Here is a 19,714-nt window from a genome sequence, read left to right as displayed (position 1 = left end):
CAGTGTTACTGTTAATTGCCTATGGACCTCTAGAAACCTGGCTTTTTGATTCAGTATAGTCCCAGAAGGCCCATTTCAGACTGGCTCATGAGCTATCCACTCATTGATGGTCAAGCTATTTATCAAACTCCTGAGTAACTTGAGGTGGGCTCCATATACCTGCAACAGCTCAAGTGAAAATTGAAACCAGAGTAGCCTATAAAGAGGAAATGACATCCTACACACGTGGAAAATACGTGTTCTTTTGGGGGTAGATTCATGTAGACTTGTCAAGTTGGACCAAAAAAGGAATTAAATGGGAGGTGGGTCATCACTCAGGTTGGCAGCACACTTTCTTCTAGGAAACTGCAGCATTCCAGTGTCCACTTGCAGCCACTGCCCCTAGTGATATCAGAGACTCCCCAACTGGAAGCCATGCTCATTGCATGGGCCCAAGGGCCTGGTAGAGAAGAGTTTTGGATATGATAACTGAGAAATAAGCTCTTACGTAGTGAGCACAAAGTAAAAAAGTGCAGGTTAAAACAAAACTAAAGTTAGGTGGAGGAAGTTAAGATGTGCGGCACAGATACAATAATAAGTACAATAATAAATAATCTAGATAAATCCAATAAGAGGACAGTTATTTAAGTGGAATTTTAGCTGAGTCTACCCACTCCCGTTCTACTTTTAGATGGGGGGGGGTATAAAAGAACACTAGCAATGTCACCTGACTGTCATCCTGTCAAGAGTGCAGAGGAATAGTCATCATGAGAAAATCAATAGCAGTGGGAAAAAAGACATTCTTGTTTATTTGTGATAGATAACACAGCCTGTGTGTAATGCATTGAAACAAGTAACTTAGATGATGCAACCTGCTACTGTCTGTGGTTTACGAGTCTGGGCTGGGACAGCTGCATGGCTGAAGCATTTAGAGTTCTAAATACTTGATAGTAGTCATTTCCTTACACTGAAGACTCAATCCACAGGTTGGTCCCTGAAAATCTAGTTATAGTTATTGTAAGAAAAAATCAAAAGGATCGTCAAATACACCATATCTAAACACCATGACTGGAGAAGCAGCTCTCATCTATGTCTTTCCCTAGAACTCTCTAGTTCAGCACTAGTAATAAGTGGTCCCTTTGGGTGCGATCTGCAGATGCTCCAGTGAAGAAGGGAACTTTCTCAACTCCCTGTTATTGACACGTTGAAGCTGGGACGCTGGAGTAGTTATGGCTTTTCCAAATTTCTAGAAGCCTTTAGGAAACCCACTGCTAAATGGGTTTCTTTCTTTCAGTGGATTCTTCTATAGGAGCTTTTGTATCCAAAAGGTAAGTGGGACTCTTGTGGCCAAGGAGTGATGCCTTTAACACAAAAATTTTACTTTGTAGGGGCTGAGAGTAATAATGTTCAATGAACAGCTTCCCTGCTTTGGCCTAGGATGGTTGTTTGTTTGTTTGGGGTTTGGTTTTTTTTGTTTGTTTGGTTTGGTTTGGTTTGGTTTGGTTTTTGTATTTTGTTTTGTTTTTGTTTTTTGTTTGTTTGTTTGTTTTGCACCATCTTTCCTGCCACCAGAGCATTCTGAGAAAGTGGTATCCTACCCAAAACTCTTCTCTACCAGGCCCTTGGGCCCATGCAATGAGCACGGCTTCCAGTTGGGGAGTCTCTGATATCACTAGGGGCAAGCCACCAGACAGCCCAGTGACAGAGCTTGGAACCACAAGGGCAACTGTAGTCTCACACCAGCTCTGATTCAGGGTGACTTTCGACAAAACATCCAAGCCCATTGTTGTTCAGTCCTTTTTTGTAATATGCCAATGATCTTCTCTCTCTTACTGGGTGGTCAGGGAATCAAATAAAATTGTGAATATAAAAGTACTTTGAAAAATGTTCACTCATAAAATCACAGAATTCCAGAAGGACCTGAGGGACCACTTAGTGCAGTCCCTTATTATACAGATGAGGAAACAGTCCCCAAGCGCTCAAATGACTTAAACAAAGTCAAACAGAAGCCGGCCTGTTGTATGAGTCAAAGTACAATCACCACAAATTAATGAAGCTCCAATGTGCATGCAAATGCATTACTGACTTATTTTTCTTTCTCCTTAGCACAAAAAGAAGATAAACTTTCTATAAAAATGGAAAGGAGTCAGTCTGAAATACATAATAAGTGACATATTGCTGCTACATGCTTACCCATGATAAAATAATATTTTTGTTTTTATGGCCATACTGTAGGGGAGAAAAAAGTAAGTAAATACATGAATAGATAAATGACTAAGAACTATCTACAATGCACCTCTCAGGGAGAAAATATTCATATTAACATAATGGTAAATTTGCCTTTAGATTATAGACTACATATTGTTTACAACCTCTTCTTTGAATAAAAAGAATTTAAAATGCCATTCTCTATATTTTCTAACAAAGTAATATCTGTCATACATGTTTATAGTAAGAAATGTGAAAGAGTAATATAGCGTTTAGTTTCATGAGAAAAGGAAAACTTCCAAAAATAAATTGATCTTGACTCCAGGGAACAAAATGCACACAGAGAGAATATATATATATATATATATATATATATATATATATATATATATATATGAAAGAGAGAAGGTTCGAGCATAAGAGTTGAAAAGTAGTTGAGTAGCTTCTCTGTTAAGCTGAAGGCTGTGGACAAATGCCTTTCCTTAATCCATGCCACATCAGGATCTTTCTGTACTACAAAAACAAAATGAGTTCCTAAAAGAAATTGTCTTCCATCCTTTTCACCATCTATTCACAGTCTTGACGGAGCAGTTGCTACTCGGAACAGCAAACCTGAGACATTATGATGTTTTAATGTTCATCCTTCTGCACTCTCTTTCCTCCTACCCATTCTGAAGGAATGGTCAGTTTCATGGGGACATATACTTTATGTTAATGATAGTCCTGTGACCCAGAGCTCTCACTGCCTGTAAGTCCTTCCCGTCAAAGTAAAGAGCAATTCCACTTATAAATCCTTTTTACCTGCAGCCTGTATTATAGAGTGTGCTCTACCACCTAATCTCTACCATAAAGAATGTAATTCAAAGGTCCATGTCCAACTCTTATTCTCTCTAATCCTGAAAAGTTAAAACTAACCTTGGAAATTCCACATAAATTATTCAGATTCAAGCCTGCTGAAATAGCTCTAATTTTACCACTAGAAAACCCAACACCATCCCTTTTCATCTTCCCCCTGCCCAGTCACACAAAGGAAACCCAATAGATTCTAAGTTATTCTCCCATTCCTGTCTGTGCCCTAACCTCCAGAGAATTTTTTAAAACCTTGAACTGGAGAATTTTGTAAGATCGCATCCTCATGTCCAGGCTATCCATCCTGCTATTTCCTCCCGTTTTTATAAGAAAGGTCAATTTTCATCATCCCACAGGCAGAGCTGGTAGAGAGAAGCAGAGTTCACAATTGCCATCTCTGAAAGCATTCCACAAAAATAGCACCTTTTCAGCAAGGTTTTTACGATAATTGGTTGGCAGGACATTTGAAAGAACTTGACAAAGAGCCATTATAAAAAATCTTTATGAAGATAAGGCTGCAGAATGCATGAGCAGGGGTCTGAAAGGTGGGTGTTTATTTCATGTTCCCTCCTTCTCCAACCTCCTGTACAAATCTGAGAATTCCTTACTGGCCCAGCTAGGTACCAGGTCTCTCTTCCTCAACTCTGTGCCTATGTCTGCTCTGCATTTTTCCCTAAAAAAATGGCAGTTGACACTAAATGTTTTAAAATTCAAAAGAAGCCAGGATTTGAGTAAAATATGAATTCCTAAGAATTATAAAAAGAGTCATTAATAAAGTGAAATGTTTTTCTTTGCAGAAAAATGATTTCCAAATTCAGGATTTCTGAATGTACTATCTGACAATCTGTCTGTCTATCAAGAACATTGACTATTTAAATTCCTCACATCCTTGGGTGACATACTGATGTAATTTATATGTGTGTTCAGTCATCCTAGCGGTTAAAGTAGGTCTTGGCATGACCCGTCTGACAAGGCAAGTGCAGCACAGAAGACAAACAGACTGTATACCAGCTCGAACACCGAGTCACAGCCAACCCTAGATACTTTAACTAAACTCAGTCCAAACAATCTGACCACATGTCAGCCTCATTCCTACAATAGATACATTTCACCTGCATAGGCAAGACCTGGAACCACATTGCCTAAAACACTGAACATTACAATAGGGTAAACAGCCTTGCAGGAGACTAGAGCATGCCCTGACTTGAATGACAGCCCCACTTCACCTTTTGTAAACTTACCTATGTTGCTAAGATGAGAAATTGTCTGATGTTTGTCTGACTTTTCATGTCCTACCTAAGTTACAGGTTTGATTTCAGACAATATAATATATTTTGTATTCTGGAAAGACTTGATTACATGTTTGTTGCCTGATAAGTTTGTCTAAGAAAATTTGGTAGATACGTACATATGTGGTATATAGCATGTTCTTTATTTTTCCTGCTTAATTTAAATGAGGTATAAATGGATCACTATTACTTTTCTCTTTATTTTTGTGCAATTTATCTCACCGTTAAATGCTCAATAAACTTTATTAATTAACTGCATATAAATTACAGACATCCCAGCAGAATGTAATCAATAATACTGATAGTGTGAGATGCTCTGAAAAACTTGAAATTAACCTCTAAACAAACAGCAATGTTTAGTAATAAATTTTCAAAAGAAAATAGGACAAACACACAGTAACTCCTGTCTTCAAAAAAAAATGTCTATTTGTTTCCAAACAGTTCTAAATTGAGAGTGTTTGCTAGCTTTTCACTGATCACTCACATTAAGCAACTGGTCCTAGTTACAATCTAATTCCTCTAAGCCTCCAGAAGGTTTTGGCAAGACCTAAAGACAGCAGGCCAACAATTCCACATTTTAATAAGTGGGCTACAATACCTTAGCAAAGGTTTATGCCAGCCTCTTACGCTGCCTCTCACTTAACTTATATATCTTCTGTCTTGGGCTCCAGTTTCAGAAAATTAACAACATAAAGAGTTTCAGATGGAAGAGAGTCTGTAGGAAGATTAGAGAAACTCAGGAAATTAGTGTCCTAAGGGGAGCCATAATAGAAGCCTAAGTTGAGAATATCTCAGAAGAGACAGAGAGCGTCTGTAAATTATATGCCAACTCTATGCAAATATGCATGATATGACCTTAGGGGGAGTTCTAGATGAGGCCTCATCACCTGATGCTTCTGTGGATTCTCATTTCAGAGCACTTAGTTACTAATATCCTTTCACAGACTTGTAAAATACAGTGACCTTTTAAACCAGATTTTAGTTAAAGCCACGCATACTTTAAGTACCATTATAAGGGAAATCCAAAAGAATCAGTGTAGCCACAGACGTTCACATTTGAAAAAAATTGCTCTAATAGTGGTAGGATTCTGCAGGAGTCACTCCCAAATAATGTTAAAGTTTTCAAAGAAAATTCGCTCAACACTAAATATCAAGCAGTAAGCTAAGTGCTTAACATTTCTCCCATTTGTATTAATCATCCTCAAAACAGCCCGGGAGTTGAGAAAAGCTATTACCTGAATGTTACAGATGCAGACCCTACTACTGTTTCAAAAGACCAGGGCATTGGTGCCAGATCTAAGAGTTAGCATGGAGGGTCCACACTCTCATCAATTTGGATAAATCCAGACCCTCTGTCCCTCTTCCACATCATCTCCCACACGGGGAGCCAAGGCATGCAAAATGAATAAATAAGGAGTGAATTCACTACATACAGCATCCCCTAAGCTTCCTCTAAGACCAGGCCTCCTTCCTTATCTTTCTTCTTCATTGATAACATTGGGAAATAGTAGAAGAAATCAGATATATGGATTTTCCCTACCTTGACTTCCTTATCAATATATTAAAAACTAAGAATATGCAAATTCATACTGCCCTTCAAATCTTTATCTAAATGTGAAGCTAAAGAAAAACAGGACATGAATAGATCAGAAGTCCAGCAAATGTTGCCAATACCTTTATTCCCTCAGTCACAAATTTCTACATTTTATTTTTCTATTCATAATTAAAATTGCAAAGAGCAGCCTAATCTGTCCCCTCGTTTTAGTGCCTCCATACATCACTGGTTCTGCTGACCTAATAAAAAGAACTCATCTTCCCCATATCAATTGAGGTACCAAACCACTGATTAGTGAGTGTCCATTTTGTGTATGGATTAGGAATGTATTTAAGATATCAACTCCATTAGCTGCTTAATGCCATTTTCAAGATTACAAAGCATATTCAAAAGCCCATTCTACTAACTTCCTGACAATGCCACAGTCCAGGTCTTGATTTCCTCCAACTCATTAATTCTTTTGTGTTTTTTAAATACTTTTCAAGGCACTCAGGAAAGTCAGAGAGAGTTAAGAGAGGCCAAATGCACAAAAATTCCCTTTCCACTGCTTCACATTTTTCACAGATCATTTCATTACAAATGGTATGAGTGAATTGAAGCAATTCACAAAAAAAAAAAAAACCTAAAAATCCCCCAAACATGTTATGAACAATCCATTGAAAATGCTCTGCCCAAAGGACTCAAGACTTTAGGATGTGGGGATGAGGGTAGGGCTTTTCTCCTTCCTCTTCCAGGCCCAGCTTCCAGTTTTATTACTAACTTGCCAAGGATGCTTCATCTGCCCCATGAGAGTCACATTGTATGACATGAAGCCAGCTATTGCTAAGTGAGGTCTGGGGAATAATTAGAAAGAAGGCATTTTGACTTTTAAATATTCTACTGTCTTAAAGTGGTTTAAATAATTCCTCCATGTAAGTGCCACCAGGGAGAGCCGCGTGTCAGCAGCAGAATGGATGTTGTTGCTAACAACCAACAGCTGGGAAGGGACTGTGACAATACCCCCTGCTTTGCAGTACTTTCCTGGTATCCAGTGCTGTGCTGTCACAGGAATCTAGCAGCACAACATGAGGAATGAGAGCTCATCTATCTGCTTGTCAGGAGCTCCACAGGCATCCCTTGTATAAGCATCCCAGCTCGACCCAGGCTGAGTTGGACCATGACCTAATAGGAAGCCTTTCAGGGGTGAGAGGCCCTTTATTGTAATTAATCCTCCAGGAGACACAATCCCCAATGTCACCTGTACATAAAGGAACAAGTGGGAAATTCCACCATTCTAAAACCTTTGCAAAAACCACACTAAGGAGGGCCTTTGGCAAATTTTCCAAAGAAAAGCTGTGTTGTTGCAAAGATGCATAGTCATCCTCTGGACAACCTAGCTGGCTCTCACTCAGCCATTTCCACCAAATGAAGACTTCCTCCTGCAAGGGAAAGCTTTCTGAATTGGGGCAATTGTCCTTTCTGTTATAAATGTCACTATTCATATTAAAATCTACACACACACACACACACACACACACACACAAACACACCTCCCCCAGTGCCAGTATCTGTATATTGATATCCATGTCTTCTCTTCCACCTGGACTGCATTATGCCACCAGATTAGTTCACCAAAGTACACTCTGATCATTTACAAACCTCACTCTTACTCAAAAAAGAAAAGAAACATTCAATGGCTAACTGTAAAGCCAACCTTAGTGCATATGAATATGAGCTCCTGGCTACATATGGCCCCAGCCTAAAGTGAAGTACATTTGTTATATGAATTTGTGGGAGAGTAAAAGACTTTCGGGTTAGCTGCCAAGGACAGCCTTCAATGATAAGAAAAGAAAACCACATGCATCCCATTTCCACTATGGGCTTCTTACTCCATTAAACTCTCTGACAAGCAGAAAATTAAAGCTAAAATCACTCAAAATTAAGCACACATGACAGAAAAGTGAGTTACTATTTTTCATCATTGCAAATGCCAATGATTAAAAAGTTGGAGATGTTGTAAGAAACAGCCTTCACAGTATGGGAAACCACCTATGAGTCACTGGTCTAGGAGGCCCCAGAGGTCTCCAAAACAACAAAGACTATTGCCATCACCCTTGGTTATACACACAACTACCATGGTAAGAGCCTGTTGCTGAAGACAATATATACTTTGGCTGCAGGAAATAGATCTCTGACTTGGAAACTTCATCCCTGTGTACAGCTCTTAGAATCCCAGAAGGTGCTTTGCAGAGTGGTGGAGGTAAAAAGACATTAATGATCATCCTCAATGCTGGACTCAACCTGCTACAATATTAATCTAACCTATCAGGCAAGATGTGTCATACTTGTACAATGTGACATGACTGTTATGTGGTGGCTACCTGGTTTCTGATTATATTTGGATGCCTATTCAAGAGGAGAGAATTTCATACCTGGCATTGTAACCCTGGTCAAAAGCCCATGGCTGGGAAGGTCCTAGGCCTTAGGGTAGAACCTGATGTTGTTATTTGGCTAAATAGTTAGGTTGCCAATTTCCTTTCTAGTTATTTTTCTTCATACCCATTGACCTGGGATGCAATCAACCTAAGTCAGAGATGAGTCTTTTTATGGTGAGCTGTAGCCAATGCAGTGATGCACAGCTGATTAAAGTGTTGAGAAGACACTGAGTGTCTGACCTTAAATTGGTCATATTTATCAACACCTCACCCCTGCCACAGCTCAGGAAATGTCATGGAAAAGGAAGCCAAAAGAATATAACATCTGGAGGATGGGAATGAGTTCTGGTAAGTGCTGGGTTCTGGACATAGCATGGCTATCAGTCATGAACTCAAACCAGTGGGTACCAGAACAAGACCTGAAGAAGATCAAGCCAGTCAGAATTCTTGCATAGATGGAGTAGGCAATCCCCAGGCCCCAGACTCCAGGAGGAAGAGAAAACAACAAGAATGTTAGAAGAGTCAAGTACCAGAAAGATATACAGGGGAAGTTGTGGAAGTTGGAAATGAGAAAGAGTTGGTGTATATGATCATATTCATTGAATACATAGATGAGATTCTCAAATAATTTTTAAAAATAGCCTTCTCATAGATTGATGGTGGAAATATAAGGTCAGACAAACTGTTTACAATAATTATGTATGGTGCATGAATATGTGTGTGTAGTATATGTGTCTGTAGGTTTTTTTAAGAGAGCAAAACAGTAAATCTCTGCAGGCTTTGCAAAGCCTTCTTTTGTCTTCTGTACTCCTTTATTCTTTTCATTTACATTTTTCTTTGCCCCACCCCCTTCTTTAGAATCTTACTGCATTCAAGTTACTCTTTCTCAAGTGGTTAAACAAAAGAAAAGAAAAAAAAAAAGATGGCAAGTGAGAATGGGAACCCCCCTCCCCCACCCCACCCCCATCTCCTTCTGGTCATGTCATGTGACAAGAAGATGGATAGTTGAAACCTGAATATTTCAAGATCGAGTGTGAAACCTTCCCTTTTCCAGTGTCCTCTTAGCTACCCTGCCCTTGGTGCTCTGAGAAAATTCTACCTACTGCATTTTGAGTAAATCTAGTACTCTCCAATCAGCGTAAGCCAGCTCTTTTTAGTACCTGATCCATAACCATTCTAGACACAAGAGCTAAGTGGAAAGAAAATCAAAGATTCAGAAATGTAATGAGCCCATACGTGTGCCAAGTGATGGTTTATTCTCCTCAAAGTCTTGGGAGATGGATACTCTAATCTCCCTATTCACAGAAAAGTGACAGAGCCTTGACTGTTCCTAAGTAATTCTACCAATGATAGGCAGCTAATAATTGGAAGGGCTAGCCGGGCTGTGGTGGCGCACGCCTTTAATCCCAGCACTCGGGAGGCAGAGCCAGGCGGATCTCTGTGAGTTCGAGGCCAGTCTGGGCTACCAAGTGAGTTCCAGGAAAGGCGCAAAGCTATACAGAGAAACCCTGTCTCGAAAAACCAAAAAAAAAAAAAAATAATAATTGGAAGGGCTGAGATGTAAACTCAATTATGTCTGTTATAAGGCAGGTTTTATTTTACTGTTTGCTTGCCATCATGCCAAAAGACCAAAGCCGGGAGCATAAAACCCATTGACTTATTTTTCCTAGCTTACTGTTCATCTGGAGAGGCCAGTGTGAGATGTCCAATGAGTGATATAAGATGCGAAAGTTAAGCTTCTTGTTGGTCCAAACTTCTCATGGATCATAGCCTATCACTAATGAGATAGACTTTGTTCAGGGAAATTCTACACAAAATGTCAGGCAAAGAGGAATCAATTTTGTTCACAAGGTTTAATACCTAAATTTACATAGTATTGGTGATTTTTTTATTATCTCTTAGTGAAATCTAGTATAAAACAATGAATAGATAAACATGGAAAGATATAAGAAGAGTCCCTCTTTATCTTTGGAACTTTGAGGTCATGGGAGAGAATGAGTAAAACCATGAGATGTACACAGGCAATTTGGATAAAATAAATGGAAGGAGAATATGATTTAACTATATCATAATCTCAAAATTAAACAGAAATAATTAAAAAGAAAATTTAGCTATAAAAATTTAGTCTGGCAGCTGTGGAACCTGCACGAGACTGGACTAGGCCCTCTGCATACAGAACACAGTTGTGTAGCTTGGTCGGTTTGAAGGGCCCCTGGCAGTGGAATCAGGATCTATCCCTGGGTGCATGAGCTGGCTTTCTAGAGTCCATTACCTATGGTGGGATGCCTTGCTCACCCTTGATGCAGGGGGGAGGGGCTTGGTCCTGCCTCAACTGAACATACCAGGCTTTGCTGACTCCCCATGATAGCCCTTTCCCTTTTGGAGGAAAAGATAGAGGGTGGGTCAGTGGAGGGAAGGCTGGGGGGAGTGGGAGGAGGGATGACAGAAGGATCTGTGGTTGGTATATAAAATGAATAAAAAAAATTTCTTAAACAAAAAACTTTAGTCTGGGATAAAATGATATGTTGGCATTCTTATATTAGTGAATTCAGTATGTCCTAAGCTGCTTTTGTATATAAAGACATTTTGGTTTACTCACCTGAACAAAACTGACAGAAAGACCTGATACTAACACAAGAAATGTCACACACTGAACTGTCATCCTAAAGAAAGTTGCACACATATTCATGGGTTATCTCTGCATAGCTCAGTCCAGCTAAGCACCTATGTTTTATACACTTCGTGACTGCTCTCCTTTACAAGAGATAGTCAGCAGATTTCATTCAGAAATCTATTCCTATGACATGTATTTATTGCAAATCTGCTCATCCATTGATTCCTATGACGCCCTTCACAGGCATACAGACTTCACAATTAGAGCTGATACCTGCTCCCGGTCTTTATTCTTTCTCCCTATCCTTCCACCCCATTTCTATGTTTACTCCTCCACAAACCTAATTTCTTTCACTATCCGGGAACTCCAGTGGTCAAGTTTAATAGACTGAAAGCAAGACTGAAGTTATTAGCAGGAAAAATAAGTGTATGCATTTGCATTGATGTTTGTAGAAAAAGATGGCAGGACAGAGCACAATTACTCATTTTCCCAAATAAAACTGAAAACACAGTTCATCGTTTCAGAATTCTGGCACTGAAAGTTGCTTTCACTGTTGAAGAAACTGTAATTATACTATTGGGCAATTTAATTAATTTGTGTTTTATTTCAGAAGTTCACGATTCTGCTTAAACGGAGTTAAATTAATGGAATATAAATCAGTTTGTCACATCTCCAAGAAATTTTGTGAACAGTATTTGCCTTAATTTATAAAACCTAGAAAAGCCTCCACATGCTAAAATTAATCATCCTTCTCTCATATCTTTTCATCTAGAAGTGGGGGTAAAATGCATAATTTTATGTCCTCATTAACCACTTTGCCTGGAAAATACTAAATTTCTTAGATAAGCGTTAATTTATTAGACCACAGAGACATTACAAAATGTTCATTACACTCTTCTTTTTTAACAAAAAGGAGGAATCTCAGGAAAGTCATGAATGGATCAATATATGAAATACACTATGTGGTAGAGGGATTATTCTATGTCATCATAAGCTTATGCATAAGATCCCAGGACAACAATCAACTTCTAGATTCCATTTTTACAAAGGAAGATGCCATGGGTTTATTCTTAGCCTTACCCCAAATTCCATTGTCGTGATTATTTAGCCTCCAAAATTTGCAATGTTTTATTTGTAAGTCCTACTCAAGTTATTGTAACACACCCCTCTTCTCTCAGTCTCTATCTGTCTATCTATCATCTATCTATCTATCTATCTATCTATCTATCTATCTCATTCTTTCATTAATTATGGGCTATTCTTGCCAACAATGATATTGGACAGTTAAGTGCATTCCACTACTTCATAGATCCCGAGACTTGGAGAGGCTATTGGCTTTTGATCCCTCTTGCATAACTAGCTATATGATCTGAATTGATCTTTATTTCATCATTCCTTGCCTAATTTTCCCTAGAAAAAAGATAAGGGACTAGTTTCCTTGTAGCATCATTGTGCATCATTTCACATCAGCTAAGTCTCACATATTATATAGGAAAGGGGCAGACTAGAGGCAGTATCATTAGGTCTCCATTGCTTTAGCACCACAATTTTGTTTTTTGTAAAACATCAGATTTTCATAACTTCTAAGATATTCTAATTCTGGGGGTAGAAAGACTGCTCAGCAGTCAAGAGCATGTGTTCCTCTTGCAGAGAACCTGAGTTTTCATCCCAACACTCACATCAAGTGGCTCACAACCACCTGTAATTCCAGTTCCAGTGAATCTAACACTCTCTTCTGTCCTCTATGGGCATTATATTCATATGCACAAACCCACACACAGAAACACACACACAGGCACACACACACACACAACTAAATATAAAATCTTAAAAGATATGCCAATTATTTGAATTAAACAGAAGGAGTTACATGTGAACATTTTAATATGTCGTTTTTAAGAACTGCTCCAAAAACCTGACTTAGCTGTTTAACATTAAACAAGAAGTAAATCACTCTGCCTTCTTTTGCTCTTGAAGGAATTGGATTAAATAACTTCTTAATTTTATAGATTGGGAAAAATTCTGTAAATTACTTTCATTAATTGGCAACAAAAATTGACAGAAGTGTCTGCCTTTGTCTGACAGAAACCTATACACAGAGAAGATGGAGAGAATAACATGTACCCAGCCTTTGCCATCAGCCTGAGAAGCAAGAAATGGATATGCAAATAGTTTCTGTGGAATTCACTAGGAGTTCCCTCTAAGAAGAATGCTGCAGAAATGCACTTATGAGCAGTCGAGAGAATGCCAAGAGCTATGAGACCAAATGGACCAATGAAACAGGCTTACCTGCCTTCTGAGGCTCCTTTCAAGTGTTCTTGGGGGAAAAAAAGACAAAACTAGGCAAGAATTAGGGCAATGAAAAGCATCATTCCAGTGGGGGAAAATGGTGTCTGAGTAACTCTTAGTTTTTCAGCTGTGTTTAGAATACTGGCCTCCAGGCCAAACTGTTTTCTGTGCCATGATTTCTTGCTACCTAACCTCAGCGTTTGCTCCATCAGTGTACCAACTCTGATCTAGCAGATATAAACCAGGAACACACTGGCTTTGTGTGAGTCTATCACCTGGTTGTTTCTCTTGTTTTTGTAAGAGGCTCTGAAGTTGCTTAAGAAACTTCAACCACATAGATCAGAGAAGTAGAGACCCTTCTGTTTTATTTTGCAGTGCTGGGAATCAAGCTCAGGCCATTAAGCAAGAGTGGTACCTCTGATCTGACCCCCAGCCCTATTTTTTCATTTGCATCAGCTACATACAGTGGCACAACCCTGATACCACCATGCATGAAGTGGGAAAACCAAGAAAAAAAATTCCTCTTTTATAGATAAAGAGTCTGAAATACCTCTTTAAAAGCATTTTGAAAAATAAAGAACTCATAGTTCCCTCACAGTATAAAGTCCACCTTGAACAAAAATATTCAATTGAGCTTTGTGGACATAAGAGTCTCGGTTCCAATATGAGTACTATGCTTGGGAGTATACCTCGACTAAAATGTGTAGTTGGAGAACTGGAAAGCTTATCTAGAAAGTAGTTGCAGGATGCAAATGGAAAGTCAGAAACCATCAGCAAAGAAATATACTGAAATACAAGCCAAAGGCAAAATGTTTCTGCCAACCTCCATCCTACCAAATAAATAGGTATAAAAGGGCAGCCTAACTCAAATTACATGCCTCATAAAACCAGAAATTTATTTCTTCTGGGATTTAATTTAAGATAGTTTTATAGATTTGCATGTACAAGTTTCATGGTTAATAGAAAAATCAACTGCTTTTGTTTAGGTCCAGTTTTTTTGGCCCAAAACCAAATAGACCAGAAAAAAAAGTTATGTGTTCAAGCCTGTCAAATTCCCCCTCCACCATGATTCACTGATCCCTGGTATGTCATGTCTGGCCTGGAAGAGAAGCAGATGTCATTCCAATAAGACCTCTGTTTCCTTGAACCTGCAGCTCCATTCATCATTTTTGTCAGATGCTGAGCACACACAGCAACTTGGACTAGACTCAAGGACCCACAGCCTCTGTGTATTCTAAAAGGAAGGGAAGATTATCTCATGAAATTGCTCCAACTGTGGCAACCTTGAAATCAAGAAATACTGATGCACAATTACCACATTCATTCCTTATCATTATTACCAACACAAAGATCCACAAGTTAATCAGCTGCTCCCAGGATGATCCAGAATTTGTACTTCCCTTACAAGCAGCTTGATTTGGAGTCACATGACTTACCCACTCTGTTACAGGCAAGCAGGAAAACAGTATAAAATCCTACCTTTAACGTCTCTCACTAGCAAATGGAAGTCAGTGGATTTGAGTTCTAACTCCAGCATGTATAACCCAGGTAAGCCATTTAACTACCATGTGCCTCCACTTCTCCACAAATAAAATCACCTATCCACATCAATATCACCTCCTTTCTATAGCAGAGCTGAGATTCCATCTAGAAAAATATTCAATGTTCCACTATCCCAGAGAATTGTCCCTTTTGTTTAAGGGTTGGCAAATGAATGGTTGGCAAAGAAATAGCCCCTGAGACATATGGAAAGGAAGCACTGCCATCTCATATTTGGTTTGAATAAAGGAAAAGCACACCATTGAACACTCTAACAACCCACTCAATATTTTATACGTTAGTGGCTTTCAGCAGCATCTGATATTGAGCATTGGCCCAAACCATTTTGGAAGAAGTAACAAAATGTGGACGCTGATAAGCAGCAGGCAATTTCCTCCCACCTTGAGCTCACAAATTGCTTGGAAATGTTAACACTACAATCTAGAACACTGCTCCTATTCGTACCCTTTCTGGGAAGCACCACTTTCTCAAGATAGCAGTGGCAACCCAGGCTGTAGAGCTGTGCCGATGGTGAACAGAAAGTGGGAGACCAGCATCCATTGTTAGCCGACATAGCCTGGCTTGGAGATAAAGCTTTACCTTTTCCCTTCTGCCAAAGCCCTAACAGCCTTGATCACCATGAGAAGATCTGCTCATTTCTTATTTCAATGACACTACAAAGGACAACAGGGCCAGAGATTACTCATGAAGACACAATAAAGAACATCAATTTTCTTCAGGCATAGAATACTATGCCAACTGATTAAAGTCATTGGGATAGTATTTTAAAATGGCTACAAATTGATCTCTGATGCAAGCCAATCTGTTTTCTATAACAGTTCTGCAAGCACTGCAGTAGTTCCCTTTTATTGCATTAAATTCTAGGAGAATTAATTATATAGTTTATGGAATCATTTGTTGATTTGTATTAGTCTTATAGAAAATAAACAAGATCCATTTCAAGGTTACCTCTGACAATATAACACAAATACCCAACTCTTCAGGCCCATGACTCATTCTAATAATGTTTAACTGCCCAAATGATGAATACAGTAACATAAATTAGAGTTCTAGACTCATATACAATTCTTTTCGTATTTCCATTCTCTGTTTCTGAAGCACAACTCACCAGGAGCGCTATATATAATACAGCAACTCCTAGGAAAGATGACTGCTAGCTATGAAAATTACGAAGAAGATGGAATGTCAAAAAGTTTAGATCTTGCCCATTTGTGTGTGAAGTCTCAATGTTGGGGCTCCAATAAACACAGATACTAATTGGTTCATCATTCTTACCTTCCCAACAAGTCAGAAACTCCATTCTAGAGACACTTTTCTCTTTCTAAAGAGAACTTTTGTACCCATTCATAATTTTAATATGTCATAGGTAGAGGAAAGAGAGATGTGTTTGAGAGTCAGAGAAAAGGACTAACCATCAATCACATGCCTCTGAGGATCTTCATCTTTGTGCTGGCTAGTTTTATGCCAACTTGACACAGGCCAGAGTCATCTGGAAGAAGAGAACCTCAATTGAGAAAAGGTCTCCATAAGATCTGGCTATAGGGCATTTTCTTAATGAGCCCATTGTAGGTGGTGCCATCCCCGGGCTGATGGTCCTGGGTTCTATGTGAAAGCAGGTTGAGAAAGCCAGTAAGCAACACCCTTTCATGCCTCTGCATCAGCTCCTGCTTCCAGGTCTAGCCCTGCTTGAGTTCCTGTTCTGACATCTTCCAATGATGGTTTGTGATCTGGAAGTGTAATTAAAACCACCCTTTCTTCCTCCAGTTGCTTTTTGGTCATGGTGTTTTGTAACAGCAATAGTAACTTTAACTCAGACCATCTTTATCTGTGAGTTGGTCCCAATTCTATTACTGCAGTAGTCATTACAAACTAAGGCACAAAATCAACTAAGAACTTGGAAAGATGGATAGTTATACAGAAGAAACATATTACAGTGCACAGGTTAATTTTCTGCTTTGTGTTATAGTGGTTATATTCTTCCTTAAATTCTAAACACCTAAGGCAAGAATGTTGTCAATTAGTTCATCAATATCCCAAAATTAACTAGAAATCTGCCAAATCTCAAACGCACTATTCTTGTTTGTTTGTTGCTTGCTTGCTTGCTGGCTTGCCTGCCTGCTTGCCTGCTTGCTTGCACATTTTGAGACAGGATCTCACTGTATTGCTTTGGCTAGTCTGGAACTTTCTGTGTAGACCAGGTTGCCCTCAAACTCATAGAACTTTGCCAGCCTCTATCTCCAGAGTATTGTCATTTAAAAGAGACACACTATTCTAGTCTTTTATTTTAGAATTCATGTCTACAAAATGTTTTAAAAGCATAATCTGTATGTAATATAGCAGAAGAGCCGTTTGCTTTTGGAGTTTGGTGGCACCAATATGTAATAGTCCTCCCAGCAATTGCAAATCACACAGTTCAGATATTCTTCAGATAAGGAAACTTAAAGAAGTAATTTAAATTTTCTTAAAGTTCTTTATAAATCCTAATAAAACTCTATTTGCCCAATTGTTACTTCAGAAAACTTACTTGCCAGAAGTCTGCACAAATCAGATGTCTGGGGTGCAATTCCTGACAAGATTTTCCCAAAACAACAAAGAAGGGAATATACTCATTTTCTGAATTTCAGAAACAGCAATCTGCCCTAGGACTTCCTACCAAGAAAGGAGAATCCAGCTTATTTTTTGAAATTGCATTTGAAAAACAAGAGAATTTTTGAAGTGATTCTAGCATCAATCCCCATAACCACCATATCCCACCCCCAAATATTTTGAATGTTTTATCAATTGTCAGAAAAAATTTTGGCACAATCAAAAGATGGCTACATGATGTATACTAGAAAAGCAGACTAAGCCACTGGATATAGACAAGGGAAATGCTTATTCTGTCCTTCCCATCATCACAGGGGCCGTCGCTTTGGAGACTAATTGCTTGAATTCCTTACCATGAGAAAACTGAGCTAAAGTGTGAACAGATAATGCATTACACACACACACACACACACACACACACACACACACACACACACACACACACACCACACACTACAGGAGCCCTAAAGAGGAATATATTAACATGGTGGAAAGACTACAGATGGCACAAACCTGTAATCCCAGTGTTCCAGAGACTGAGGCAGAGGATGCAGGCTAGAGGACTACCGTTGTCTACATAGTGACATAAAAAAATAAAAGGATAAGCCAGGCATGGTGGCACATGCCTTTAATCCCAGCACTTGGAAGGCAGAGGCAGACAGATCTCTGTGAGTTTGAGGCAAGCATGGTCTACAGATTGGGATACAGGACAGCCAGGGATACATAGAGAATCCCTGTCTTGAAAAGTGAAAAAATAAAAGAATAAACTATGATATTAAAGGAAAAATATGTCTTTGAAGTATATAACAAATATTGATGAAGTAAGAATAGGAATAATACTCAATAGGCCTAAGGTGTAACTGTTTACCTGAAGTTTCAGTAGTAATATATTACAAAAAGACTACAATAAAAAGTTGTATGGGCCTGTCAGCGGAGAAAGCTGGGATTCAGAGAAACAAGCCAGGATGATGCACACTCAGCATTCTAAGGGCAGGAAGACAAAATCCAGAAAAATAAGCCTTCAACTCCACCTTGAGTTCTTCCACGGCTAATTTGAAGGTTTTTTTTCTTTTTACTTTTTTTAAACACACGCACACATGTGCGCACGTGCCCTTATACACACATATATACACTTAGTCAGGGTTTCTGTTGCTAGGATAAAACACCATGACCAAAAGTAACTCAAGGAAGAAAGAGTTCATTTTTAGCTCACGGTTGTAGTCCACCACAAAAGGAAATTAAGACAGAAACTTAATGCAGGCACCTAGAGGCAGGAACTGAAATAGAGGCCACAAAAGAACAGTGTTTACTGGCTTCCTCCCCACATCTTGTGCACCCTGCTTTCCTTGTAATATTCAAGACTACCAAGTGGTCCTGCCCCAGTGAGCTGAGACCACTCACATCAGACAATCATCAAGAAAACACACCACACACTTGCCTACAGGCAGTCTGATGAAGACATTCTGTCAACTGAGGTTCCTCTTTTCAGATAACTGTAGCTTGTATCTAGCTGTGAAAAAACCACCCTGGATGGATACACACACACACACACACACACACACACACACACACACACACACACATACACTTCCTTTTCTAAATAGACTCTTTTGAGCCACCATATTGAAAAGGAAAATGTTCTAGTGTTTCAGAGATTCTTCATAAAGGAAAGGTCATTATCATTATCAAAACAGTATTTTGGTTAGAGTAAGCTTTTTCTGTCTATCTCTTTACTCTAGAAGCATGGACAAAGGTCATTTTCTGAGTCCTACTCCTTCCCCTAAATTGTTACATCCTCTAGCATCAGACAGTAGCTAATCAATCAGTCTTCTCATAATGTCTTTTCCCATGGTTAACTGTACTACTCAATTTTTATTTAAGATTTCGCAAGATTTTTAAAGAAAGGAGTACAGACTGTTTTCCATGAGGAATACCATAGTGATAGACTCTGAGCAAATTCCTTAGGACCCTGAAGCACAGTGGGAAAGGATGAATGTGAATGTATATACTCATCTTACCTGCAAAACATTCTCCCATTTTCAGAAACATTTCATAAAGACTCATAATCAACCTGTCTCAGTTACTCATTTGAAATTTACATTATATGTAAGTTCATACACTTTATCATCCAAACCAGAAAATTTCAAAAAATAACAGGAGATATATGACTTAAGCAAAAGGCATAAAGTAGAACCACCCTAAGTAAACAACATGAACTCTCACTTTAGCGCATGGCCTTGATCACTGAAGAATCATCACACAGCTACTCAGAGAGAATCAATGCTCCTCACAGTAAAAGAATGATAACCTAGAAGCTTTTGAAAAGGTGTGATCTCAAATCATTGCTCAATGTTCAACATCTCTCAAAGAC

At 38.9% G+C, this 19,714-nt stretch overlaps 1 protein-coding gene and 1 pseudogene across 2 annotated transcripts in view; both read right to left on the bottom strand.

Annotated features, from left to right (window-relative positions):
- The window catches only part of LOC128098590 (60S ribosomal protein L30-like), a 151,550-nt pseudogene extending 149,787 nt beyond the window's left edge, over nucleotides 1–1,763 (bottom strand).
- Nxph1 (neurexophilin 1) overlaps nucleotides 1–19,714 on the bottom strand; it is a 291,250-nt gene that overhangs the window by 253,714 nt on the left and 17,822 nt on the right. The window lies entirely within an intron of this gene.

Source organism: Peromyscus californicus, unplaced genomic scaffold (genome assembly GCF_007827085.1).
Source record: "Peromyscus californicus insignis strain IS unplaced genomic scaffold, ASM782708v3 Scaffold_6__1_contigs__length_162567912, whole genome shotgun sequence".
Taxonomy (NCBI): Eukaryota; Metazoa; Chordata; class Mammalia; order Rodentia; family Cricetidae; genus Peromyscus; species Peromyscus californicus.
The sequence above is the reverse complement of the archived record's forward strand: the minus strand, read 5'-3'. Positions and strand labels throughout refer to the sequence as shown.